The following is a 12618-nucleotide window of genomic DNA, read 5'->3' as shown; positions in this document are numbered from 1 at the left end:
GGTCTCTTCAACACAACATGATGACCATTTAGGAAATGATGGTCAATTTAGCGTCAAATAGACCAAAACCAAAGTAGGCTTTAAGCCGGGCTTAGTGGTGGCTGTCGCTACGAGAGAACCCCATGTCAACCATGGAGACGGCTGTATCCAAGATGGAGAAATTGCCAAACTCTAGGCTGCAAAATTACGCCATAATTACTACATCCACTTCTGAAATACGGTCTATTAGGACGAGTTTTTATGTATCCGATCAGGTTCGATCATAGGAGCGGTGTGCTGTGATTTTGCACCACCTAGTGGTGAGATTGCAGACGGACACCAACTTCGCCGCCACAAAGCCCAGTGAAGCCAAATTGCGCTCTCTATAGCTAGTGTTTAGTTTGTCCGTTGCGGGCTACTAGAGAAACATGAAACATGAATTCAGACTCGCTCCCTACCCACATTGAAGTGGCTTATTGTAAACAGAAAAGTGTCTTTGTTTCAGGTGATACACGGAAGAAGAATAGTTCAGGTCCAAACTCATTTTTTACAATATTACATTCTTCAAAGCAAAATAATTATTTGCCAGCTTGAATATAACTTAACTTAATAACTTAAACTGTATGGAAAAGTTGCAATCCTCACCGTGCGGGCACACAAATCATTTAAAGAAGAAGTAGAAAATATTACGGACAGAAAATTTGTATTCAGCGCTGTGACTTTAAAAAGCAATAAGATAGTATATGCAGTATTGTGTAGTATATGTGCAGTGTTTTTTTACATACGAGTAATGAATAAATATGGGAAATACTAAGTACAAGGGAATAAATAAAACTGCACATACATAGATATGATGGATCGTTTTTAAAGATGTTTCGTGTACACCCCCAGCAAAGAAGTTTGCTGGGGGTGTACATGGTACGGCACGAAGCCCTTCTACTCCCGTACGGGCTCAACTTAACTATGGACGGAAATGTCCAGCAACAAAATGACAACTGAGATCCTCAAGAAAATGAGTGAAAAGCTATTGCCAATTTTAGCTTTCATCTTTTGGATAAGCCGCTCCAATTTGAATCTTTTCAGGCTCCATTTTCCATGGAAAGGAACTGCGTGGGACAGCTTGATGAATGATCATACACAAACCCACATTCACACACTGTGGGCGAGAACCATAGGAAGAGGGGGCGGATGTCATCTTTCAGCGTTAGATTGATTTCCCCTCAAAAGTCCCCTAACATTGGATCTCCTGCACATCCGTGTACCCTTATTTGTTCCATATTGTCATAAGTCCTTGGTGGAACAATGACCCTATGGAGATTCTGCAGGGGAATAAAGTAACTAATAGTTACCATCATGCAACGTCCTCGAGCTCATTACTGACTTCTATACAATTTTTGGATAATATGTTATCTGAAATATCATGTTTAAATATTGATATGAGGCACCTTCCTACATTAGACATCTTCACATTGGATAAAGACAGGTCCAAATCCCATTCTTGTTTCATTTATTTGACATGTTAAAGTCAATGGATTTTAGGGGGTTTTAAGGGGATTTAGGACACCGCTGTGTATCACTGCATGATAAAAAAAACAATCAACAACCATAGAAAAATCTGTTATTACAATGTTTTAACATAAAATGTTGTATAAATCAGCCGAAGTATGATTTATGAACAAACCGCGCAAGTGCAAACCTTCAGAATAAACAAAGCAACAAATACACATCTACATGTGTTGCAGATGTTTTCTTTCTGCTAGTCTGAAAGAGAGAGTGGGTAAGACTGACAGAGATTGAGTAAAAGTGACACACACACTCAGACTCACACACACACACACACACACTCATGCTACTTTAGGAAGACAGCCAAAAGGGAGACAGCTGGTGGCACAGTTCCTGGACTCAGACCAATGAGCATGTATGTGGGTAGGCCATGTCCTTGTATTCCTGCGTGTGTGTGTGTGTTGGTAGTGCATAAACTGAGCACGGAATTTTGGGCAGTAAGAACAGGATCTTTTCAAATGCACATAATGTATCCATGTCCTCAAGTAAATGTATGGCAAATATTAAACAAATTTCTAAATTAATTCGTAAAAGAAAAGAAAAGTTTTGTTTCCATCCATCACCTTTTTTCATACTTCTATAAGGAGAATTCTTCTGGAGCGAGACTAGGCGGTCAAGCCAGAAGAATCTAGGTTTAAAAAAAATACCACAGTTAGCTCGTAGAGAATGTTCATCCAAGTGTGCTGAAAATGACACAAATCAAAGATTTATATTAGAAAAAACATTTCAAAATGTATAGAACATTCTCCTGGCCATTGAGACGTCTGCAGTGTCAATAAATCCAACTAACTTCTAAGCGATATGTTGATATACTCAAGGCGTGATGACTGTCAGACAAGATGGAAGTGCCTGATGATTCAGATCTTGGTCCACACAGGGAACATCAACCCGAGCAGTTTGCATACATGACATCACAAACCACTAATAACTCTCCATCTCCTGATCCCAGAGGGTTACGCAGAGGAAACGCACGAGTGGACACATTTACCGCCTGTCAATCACATGCGGAATGAAAGTGGAGCTGGATGTGTGAAGGGAGACTGGGACAGAACGAAGGACAGAAGGGAAGGAGGAGGCGATAAGGATGACTTGGTGGATATTCAACCTGTCAGTTAGACAGAGAGGAAGGATTTCTACAGCACTGCAAAGGAAAGACAAAATCCACGCTAAACACCCAGAAATGGTGAACATTAAACCTGCTTCTCACTTTAGGTTCACACATTGAAATGATTATCTAGGTTACTAAAGAAAATGTTAAAAATGTAATGTAGGTCGCTTTGGATAAAAAGCGTCAGCTAATTGACCTGTAATGTAACGTAAAGAGATGTGGTTGAAGTTAAATCTGTGGCTCAGAGTAAGAAGTGGCGTCAGAAAGTGAAGGGCCATTGAGTGGTTATTTCTGCTGTGGCATTAAATTACTGGAGCACCACAGAGGAACCGAGTCCCATAAGGGGGAGAAGTGTGGCGGAGGAGGGAATATTTGAGGGGAGAAAAGATGAAATGATGGCAAACAAAGTAATTATCAGTTAGGGAACGAGAGACGAAGGAAGGAAGGAAAGGAAGCAACTGAAATACAGAAAGGCCATGAATAAAGTGCAGGTTTTTGCAGAAGGACGGAATGCAGGACGAGAGGAGGGATTAGAGAGGGAAAAGTATGCAAATAGAAGATAAAAGGGAGGAGAAATGATGAAAGACGAAAAATTAAAATCTAGCTTAGGGACGTCCAAGAAAAAGCAAGGGAAATGATTACGATAGGAGGAGAAGTCGGATGGGGAATAAAACTGGAAAGCAGATGGGGGATTAACATGATGGCCTGAAAACGATTGGTGGAGGAGAAAGAAAGGTGGGAAAGAAGGATGGAAAGGAGAAGATCATACGATGGTGCAAGAGCTCGGAGGAAGGATGTGATTAAAGACGGAAGGAAAGACACAATAGGGGTCTATCGGAGAAAGAAGTACACAACCAAGCTGCTCCGAGAGAAGGGAGAAGAAGAGCAACTTGGTAGATGGAGCAGAAGTGTCAGGGCGAAGGAGGACCGACGACAAGAAAGAGGAGGAGTAGAGATCAGGTGGCAGATCCAGCAGTCCCACTTTGTCCGGACGGTTTTGTCAGTAAATTTTTGATGAATTCAGCTTTGAATAAAGTCTTTCACATTGTTTACTCCACATCCAATACATCCTCAATACATCCTCAATACATCCTCAAAAATAAGACACCCCTCTAAACTTTGTGGAGATGTTCTGCAGGTTCCACACAGGTGGCTGAAAGCTGGACGGGCCTCCTGCGCTTAGTTACAGTTGCTAACGTAAGATTAGTGGCCATTCTGGAGAGGGGCTTAAAGGGCCAATTATTCTGGTGGTTATGTAACCTCGTGGCAAAGACACAGACATCGGCTCACAGTGCAGCTCAGCTTAACCCATAATGCATTACGTGATAAAAGTAGCATGATGTCTAACTTATAACATCCATGTCACCGTGCCATGAGTGTGTGCGTGTTCTTCTGTGCCTCTACAACACACTGTCTCACATCTGATAATAAGTGTGATTTGTAGCCTCTCAGCAGGGGGCCACTGCAGCAGTTATTCTCTCACCCACACACACACACACACACACGGCCTGCAGTGAGGTTATCAATGAAACAGCGATGCAGCACTCAGCCCGTGTGTCTGAAGGTCTGACTCACTCTCCTCTATTCCTCCTATTCATCAGTTGGGACGCAAACGTTTGGCAAACTAGACCATCTTGAGATCACATCAGCTGCGGTACCAGCTCGGGGGGCCAGTGGCTTAACGTTGGGGAACCAATGGCCCCTTTTTCCCGTCCAACCGCAACTGCATCTTGCACAGATGTGACTCACAGTGACAAAATCTATAAACCGACAGAAAAACTGTGGGGGAGGTCTAAACCCCCTATGTGGTGCTTTGCTGCTACAGTAGGAGACTCCAGGACCTACAGCTGGTATTGAGTCCAACGTGACCTTTTCACGGCTCTGTCACAGGCTGAGGGTCATCAATGGTTAACAACTTTTTCTTCTGCAAATGGAATTGTGAGGCTCGGATTGGGGTCCGGGGGCCCGTTAAGTTTCCACATGTTACATGCAGCAACACTACATATTTTGTTTTTTCAAAATAAACGTCAATGTTCACTTACATGCATTCATGGATTTCTTTCAGGTCTGCTGTCGCAGCAAAACTACATCATAAGGATTAGGAAAAGGCTCAAATAAGTGTATTTCTTTAATTGAGTTACGTTGCATGTCCATAAAGTTATGCAATTTCATGTCGAACTCTGTGTAAAAACCAAATCAACAAATCCCAGAACCCTGAAAAGAGGGATAAGACATAAACTGCACTTAGTGTAAATATATAATTATTAGGCACCTGTGATTTTTTTTGAAAGGATTGCAACTTAATTTCAGTAAAGACTTGTGACTTGACGTGAACTAGTTCCTAAGGGCCTGGGGACAGACTTGGGACTCAACGCCTTCATTCTCTGACTGTCTCCCTGTCTCAGTCCATCTCCTGGATGTCTTTGAACACCTGCTCTCAGAGTCTTTGTCTGTCTGTTTACATGTAGGCCTAAATTGAATTTCTCATCCTCCACGATGGAATTGGAGGTGTGGGGATTCTAAATAGATCAGTGTGTTTACTCTTTTATTTGTTTCCTTGGTTGCTTTCTCATACAGCACTGATCCAATATTCAGCCAAACGCAAAGGAGCGATGCTTCTCACAACAAAACCGAGACAAAAAAACGCGCTCCAGCCTGTCAGCCTGTCCGTCCATCCGTCTCTCCAGTCAAACAAAGAAAAATCAATCCCCGTGTCTCCGTTTACATGAGCCCGTCGCGTACCACGTGACCCACTCACATCGTTTTACCCGTCAGATCATTTGTGTAATTAAAAAGTGTGAAGAGGCCGCAGTACAGAAACATCCTTCCTGTATCCCAAGAGAGCAATCAGATGGAGAGGAGATTGCAGAGGACGTGGGAGACTGGAGGAAGATGGATAATGAGGAACACAGGGAGGGACGATCACTTTGATGAAGGAGGTACATGTTTTGATTTCTTCTGATTTCCTCTTCCTGTGTTCTTTGTGCTGAAGATTATAAATCCTTCAAGAAGTAGGTTCTGCTAGAAGAGATCTGCAGGGGACGCCAAGTGTTAAACCCCGTGTGCTCATTACTTACCAGAACAATCCAAGTTTAGATCTTTTAAATTATGTCTTACAAGTCTTCAAAGCCAGAGACGAGAAAAGGAAAAAGGAAGAAAAAAGGAAAGGAAAAAGACGTACATGAAAACTGGGTTATTGGTTATGAAACCAGCGTAGCCAACGGGGTCGGTGTTGTTAAAATATTACAATACAAGCATCAATACCAATACCCTGAAAGTGATAGCAATGGAGTACGTCATTTGACAGCGAAATGGACGCATTTGGTGTGTAAAATTTATGGCGCAGAAAATTGTGCTGCACCATAAAAATAACATGATTTTTTTTTCGCACTTAGACACCTGAACCCCATCGGGATGAGCAACAGCCGAAAACATAATTATGTTACATTGGCTTTAATGTCAGAATTTAAAAAGTGCAGCAAGTTTAAGAGATTTGAGAAAATGGTACTTAAATGATGATTTAAAATTTAAAAAATCATTCATTTCCGGTTGATTGGCTCATCGACCAACTGAAACAGTGTTGCAGCTATAAAACATGATAGGACCACTCTGCACTGTGTTTTTTGTACCGCTGTAACTACACACTGCTGCTTATTACAAAGACACTGAATGCATCACTTCCAGGCAGCGCGGCCTCAATGGGGGAATAAGAAAATGATTTCTCTCCTGATTTATTTTCCTCAGCAAACATTTTAAACATGAGTTTATGCTCTCATCTCTAATGTCAGGTCTCCTCCAATACAGCATGTTAATTTGGTAAATGATGGTCCATTTAGAGTCAAATAAAACATGAAGCAGGCTCTGCTTTAGGGCAGACACCTAAGCCCTAATTGCTCCGCAGGCTAAAATGTAAAAATCATGGGTTGAAAATGCTATGAAATGCTTGGATAAATGTGTCAGCTAAATGACATGCAATGTTTTTAACACTGGGCAGATTTATTTTTGACACTTATTCCGAGTTAACTTGTTAGCACTTCGTTGAGTGTTGATTTAACACTGACAAGATTTGCTTAGAGTGAAAATTGAATCTCACAGAGTCAATTTAACTCTCTGAAATGTGCTGTGTACGCTTGGTCAAACAAATATTGTAATTAACAAAATGTTGCAGATACTCACTTTAACAGCCAAGCTAAGAGAAGTACATTGTTATGTAACCGCCCGACACAGCAGCCGGCAGTGCTGGGGCTGTGGTCGTGCTGGAGCTTTTCCCAAGTGTGATTTCTTAATGTACTCATGTGAAGTGGGGCGTTGATGAAAGAGCGGCAATACACCCACTGGGTGAATAAAGGTTAGAGGATGCAGCATATGTCTCTCTGTGAGCGGTGGCTCACGATACGAGAATATGCTCGATGCCATATTGTGAAATGTAGAAGACAGAGAAGGAAACCATGTAGAGAACGGGGGGAGGTGAGAGAGACAGAGAGCGCTGGAGATAATGGAGGAGAGAAAGGTGGAGCGCATATGAATAATCCATCAGTCAATAGAAAAGGTAAAGCAACACAAATGGCTCAGAAGCTATTGGCTGTAGGAGCCAATAGCAGACACCAAGAGATCAACGTGCACTGACTTCAAACTGTATCTATAAAATATATGACTGCTGCCATAGCTGTGTAGTAAACGGGCCGAAAATGCAGAAAATAACCTGGTTTGCTAAACAAAATCATCCTTACAAGTGAACACCATTTATTAGTTTGAAGCGTTAATGAAATCCTCTGAAAGACGGACAAAAAGAGGCGGCGACCCAAGTGCCATAAACCTGCATTGTTTTTAATGGACAGCAGGGGGCAACTTGTCTTGTTGCGAAAAGCCCAATTGAATGACGAGGTGTTATTAACCATGACATCATACAAGTTACCTTTTGAGGTTATCTTATTTTCTCCTGGCGCAGCGATGCACTTTTTTTAAGTTTGAAACTTAAACTGAACTCCAACTAAGGAAATACAAATATATAAAACTTGGGTTTATCGTTTTATGAAAGATTACTCCTCTTTTCTCATGCGTTTTACTAAAAACAGACGGCATCGCGTCTTTAAACCACTTCTTTAGGTTTAGGAATAGATGGACGTTTTGAGCATCATCAATGGGGATTTCTCTTTTCACACCAGCATCGAGCCACAGTCACAGAATCGCCGCCGTATGTTTGATCCATTTACCTCCTCTCCTGTCCACAAAGCTTTGTTCAAGATTATGCTGATGACGTACCAGTTGAAAAAGAATTGCGGGAAATTTACACCTGTTTTGTTACATCCTGGTTTGGCATAAAATAATTAAGTACTTGGTTCTCATGGAATTCATACTGCAGACGCTATGGTACTTTATCCTTCACCACTCCTTGTTCTGCTGCTGCATCTGTGCCCTAGAGCATTTTCTCCCTTCAAAGATGGATGGAAGGATGGAGGGAGGGGAGTCGCCCAGCCTCATTGACAGAGAGGGGCTGGGCAGAACGCTGGTGCAGCAAAAACAAGGGAAGCCCCGGGAAAAAACTGCAGGGACGCAGAGAGGAAGACAGAGAGAGAGAGAGGAAAAGCCCAGGGAAGCCCCTCTGCAGCTCCTGTTCACAGGAGGAAGAGCACCCCCCCCCCCCCCCCCCCCCCCCTTCACGGCTTCAGGCTGAATGCATGAACTGTTCTACATTAAGAATGAAGAGCTGTGCATGCTTCACTGTATCCACTAGAAATGCCTTCAAGTGATTAATGCACTTTTAAATTAAAATAAGAGAAATGGCAGTAATGAAGACATACTTACTTATGTCATCTTATGTCAATTAAAATAACTTTAAGGTTCACCATCTGCATGTAAACTCATGACAATTCTGATTTATATATATTGCCTTCATATATTCTGCACAAATACAACAATAATAAAGTCGATGGAAAGCTGTCTGCTGAGATGATGGTGGATGGAGGAAGGGTGGAGGTGATCCCGGCATAATGAATTGCAGTCTGGTGGTGGAACATCACAGAGCCAACCAGCAAGCCCTGCCCCGACCGACCGTGTGCTGCACCAAGGTAGACAGAATGAGAAAACGAAAACCGGAACATGAGCGAAGTGGATTTCAAGATAAAGGTTTTTAGTTCAGTCACGGTGAGGTTTCATCAAAATTCAGCCTACATGTCATTATGCAACCATGTGCTGTTTTTTCCGGACTGTTACATGTATTTACCAGCGCAGTTTGGCTTGGGCAAGACGACGTGTGACCGGCAAATGAAATCAAAAGGCAGAACGTTTGACGATTATTAGGATGCCCGTGATCTCTTTTCCCTCACGGTTTTATTTCTGAAAGTTCTACCGGAAGTGGGGTGTTTCTTCCTGGTCGCTTTATGCACGACAATAGGCGCAGTGTCATAACAGATTTACTACGATCTCATATAGTTGTTTCACCACCGACGAAGAGACGCCTCGCAAATATTTGACATTTTGGAGACGTTTGATATGCTCACCCGTTTATCTCACTTCATTTTTTCTCATGTTTCTATTTTTATTTTAAGCAGAATCGTAAAACCAACTTGTGCGCCAAACTGTCTCTCTGCGACATATGAGGGCAGCTTGAGCGCAAATGTTCTGAGTTGGGTGGTGGTGTTGATCTCCGCCGCAAGAACAACAACACCACCCGAAGCGCGCCGTCCCAGCGCTCCCAGGGCGGCGCGCGCTCCCTCCGGGGCCACGCGGGGCTGTGGCGCTCATTAAAATCGGAGAGGCACTTCGGAGGAGAGCGGTCCGTGCGCGTCGCTTGCAAAAGAGAAAATCTCCGCAACGTCTTTAGCATTTCAGTCACGCGCCCTACGGAACAACTTCAGGAGGAATGTAGGACACAGAGAAGAACACATCACGCTGATCGAGTCCAGCGAGCTATTTTTACCATCCACAGATCATGACAACTGGCTGTCAAGGAAGATGTTGTCACGGTGCACTTGTGTATAGATGCTCACGTTTACGAGCTTTAAAGCCCCTGCAACACTTCAAGGGAGACGCGCTCTGTCAACGCTCCACAAAGCGGCTCCACATGTCCGGAAAGCGGTCCGGGGGAGCAAGGGCGCATAGCAAGTGCGCACAGCAAGTGCGCACAGCAAAGGCGCACTAAGGACAGAAGAACCGAGGAGTAGTGTAAAGGAGACTATCTCTTACCTGGTGTCCTCGTACCGGCCACTCGAGGCGGTAAGCATCGGATGTTAGAATGAAAGTAGGAGAGAAAGCTGATCCCGGTACTGCCGCTCTGTGCTCGCTCTCGCTCTCTCTCTACCCCCTCCCTCTCTCTCTCTGTCTCTCCACCTCTCTCTCTCTCCCTCCCTACACGCATGGTTTGTCCTCGGGCCGCGGATGGATGGGGAAAGGGACGTGTAGAAGTGGAGGATTAAAAGAGAGATGAAGGACATAAATCGAGTGCAAATAAAACATATGTGAAGGAAAATCGGAAGAGGGAATAGAGAAGAGGAGTCAAGTGAAGGAAAAAGGGAGGAAGAAGACTGAAGGAAAGGAAATCAAACATAGCATAGGGTGGGGGGAAGGAGACAAGGAGAGAGGAGGGGGAGGGGGGGGGGTTAAGAGAGATGAAGGACATGAAAATGCAATGAAAAGAGAGGAAGGAAATGGATGGAAAAGGAAAAAGGGTGGGCTGGAGAGGAGAGTTGATTATTTCTATAGGAGAGGATGGGAGGAAATAGGAGTGGGAGAGATTGTAAACGTGAGTTTATGATCTCAATCTCTAGTTTGAAGTCTTCTTTAATACAGCCAATAAACGAGCCTCAATTTACAGAAATAATGTTTTTTCTGTAATGTTTGTTTTTCTAGCATGAGACATGAGACTCATTAAACATTAACATACCTGAGACCCTCAATATGCGGGTATTACCAAATATTTTTCCATTTCCTTATTTAACCCAATAACTGTACTCCGGGATGCAGGGGAGCATTTACCGGGGAGAAAGAAGGGCCGGAGGGGGTAACATTCATCAGAGTATCGAGCGGGGGCCAATTACTTAGCCGCCGTGCCACGTTTCAGACTGCAGAGGCCTGCTGACCAAGCGGGAAATACAGCCCGTCAATCACCCTGTCGCTGCTTAGCCTCGCTGTGCACAATGTACCTCGCAGGGTGTGGGATGCATTCGTAGCTCACACCCCCTCCTTCGCTGCTAGAAGCCCCACTTTTTAAATTATTTTTTTTACCACCGATTCTTAATCGGTAATCTTTTTCCTTTGGTCAATGCGTTCTCACTCTTTTCTAGATCTCATCATGTGGCATATGATACAAATCTGCTATAATTTGAGATTATATACATTTATATATACATATATAAATATACAGTTGTAGTCAAAAGTTTACATACACTTGTAAAGAACATAATGTCATGGCTCTCTTGAGTTTCCTGTTATTTCTACAACTCAGATGTTTGTTTGATAGAGGGATTGGAACAGATACTTCTTTGTCACAAAACACATTCATGAAGTTTGGTATTTTATGACTTTATTATGGGTTAACAGAAAAAGTGACAAAATCTGCTGGGTCAAAAATATACACACAGAAACATGAATTAGCAATTTTGGTGACTTAGAAAGTGTCAATGCAATCCAATCCAATCCGTTTTATTTATAAAGCACAGTTAAAATGAACACAAAGGTTCCCAAAGTGCTGTACAATAAAATAAACACCATAAAACATAATAAATAGATAAATAAATCAACTGTCCTCCCCAGATAAAATACTTGTGCACGTAAACTCAACAACCTACGTAGTGTTAAAAGCCAAAGAAAAAAGGTGCATTTTAAGAAGTTTTAAAATTAGACAGTGAAATGGGCTTCATTGCATGGCCTCTCAACGTCTTGTGAGTGACTATGATTAGACAGCTGGTGACGTCTCTGAGGCCATTTAAATGGGGCTCATTGGATACAAACGCCCAAAAACGCGACAATGGGAAAGTCAAAGGAGCTCAGCATGGATCTGAAAAAGCGAATCATTGACTTGAACAAGTCAGGAAAGTCACTTGGAGCCATTTCAAAGCAGCTGCGGGTCCCAAGAGCAACAGTACAAGCAATTGTTTGTAAGTATAAAGTGCATGGCACTGTTTTGTCACTGCCACCATCAGGAAGAAAACGCAAGCTATCTTCTGCTGCTGAGAGAAAGTTGGTCAGGAGGTTGAAGAGTCCACCGAGAACCACCAAAAAGCAGATCTGCCAAGAATTAGAAGCTGCTGGAACACAGGTGTCAGTGTCCACAGTCAAGCGTGTTTTGCATCGAGCTGTTTGGCCACAATGCCCAGCAATATGTTTGGAGGAGAAAAGGTGAGGCCTATAACCCCAAGAACACCATGCCTACCGCCAAGCACGGTGGTGGTAGTATTATGCTGTGAGGCTGTTTTGCTGCCAATGGAACCGGTGCTTTACAGAGAGTAAATGGGATAATGAAGAAGGAGGATTCCCTTTAAATTCTTAGATAACCTAAAATCATCAGCCTGAAAGTTGGGTCTTGGGCTCAGTTGGGACAATGACCCCAAACACACATCAAAGGTGGTAATAGAATGGCTACATCAGGCTAGAATTAGGGTTTTAGAATGGCCTTCCCAAAGTCCTGACTTCCATCGAATGTGGACAATGCTGAATGTATATTTTTGACCCAGCAGATTTGATCACTTTTTCTGTTAACCCATAATAATAAAGTCATAAAAGAACCAAACTTCATGAATGTTTTTTTTGAGACAAAGAAGTATCTGTTCCAATCCCTCTATCAGAGAACAATCAGACTTCGAAATAACGGGAAACTTAAGAGAGCCATGACATTATGTTCTTTACAAGTGTATGTAAACTTTTGACCACAACTGTGGCCCAGATTAATTAACAAAATATTTTAGCCTAGTTAACGTACGTTTGTTAAACTGCAGAAACGAAGACTACATCAAGATGGAGACCATCTACCA

At 42.8% G+C, this 12618-nt stretch overlaps 1 protein-coding gene across 6 annotated transcripts in view; it reads right to left on the bottom strand.

Moving 5' to 3' along the window:
- Window positions 1–10005, bottom strand: part of LOC120821401 (sodium/calcium exchanger 2) — a 125087-nt gene extending 115082 nt beyond the window's left edge. For 2 of the 6 annotated variants that reach the window (XM_040179898.2, XM_040179917.2), the window contains exon 1: window positions 9836–10005. The gene's annotated coding sequence lies outside the window, so the exon portion shown is untranslated. The remainder of the gene's footprint in view (window positions 1–9835) is intronic. The other 4 variants (XM_078106520.1, XM_040179889.2, XM_040179906.2 and 1 more) reach the window with 4 other exon arrangements.
- Between the last annotated feature and the right edge of the window lie 2613 nt (window positions 10006–12618).

Source organism: Gasterosteus aculeatus, chromosome 1 (assembly GCF_964276395.1).
Source record: "Gasterosteus aculeatus chromosome 1, fGasAcu3.hap1.1, whole genome shotgun sequence".
Lineage (NCBI taxonomy): Eukaryota > Metazoa > Chordata > Actinopteri > Perciformes > Gasterosteidae > Gasterosteus > Gasterosteus aculeatus.
This window is presented reverse-complemented; position numbering and strand designations above follow the sequence as displayed.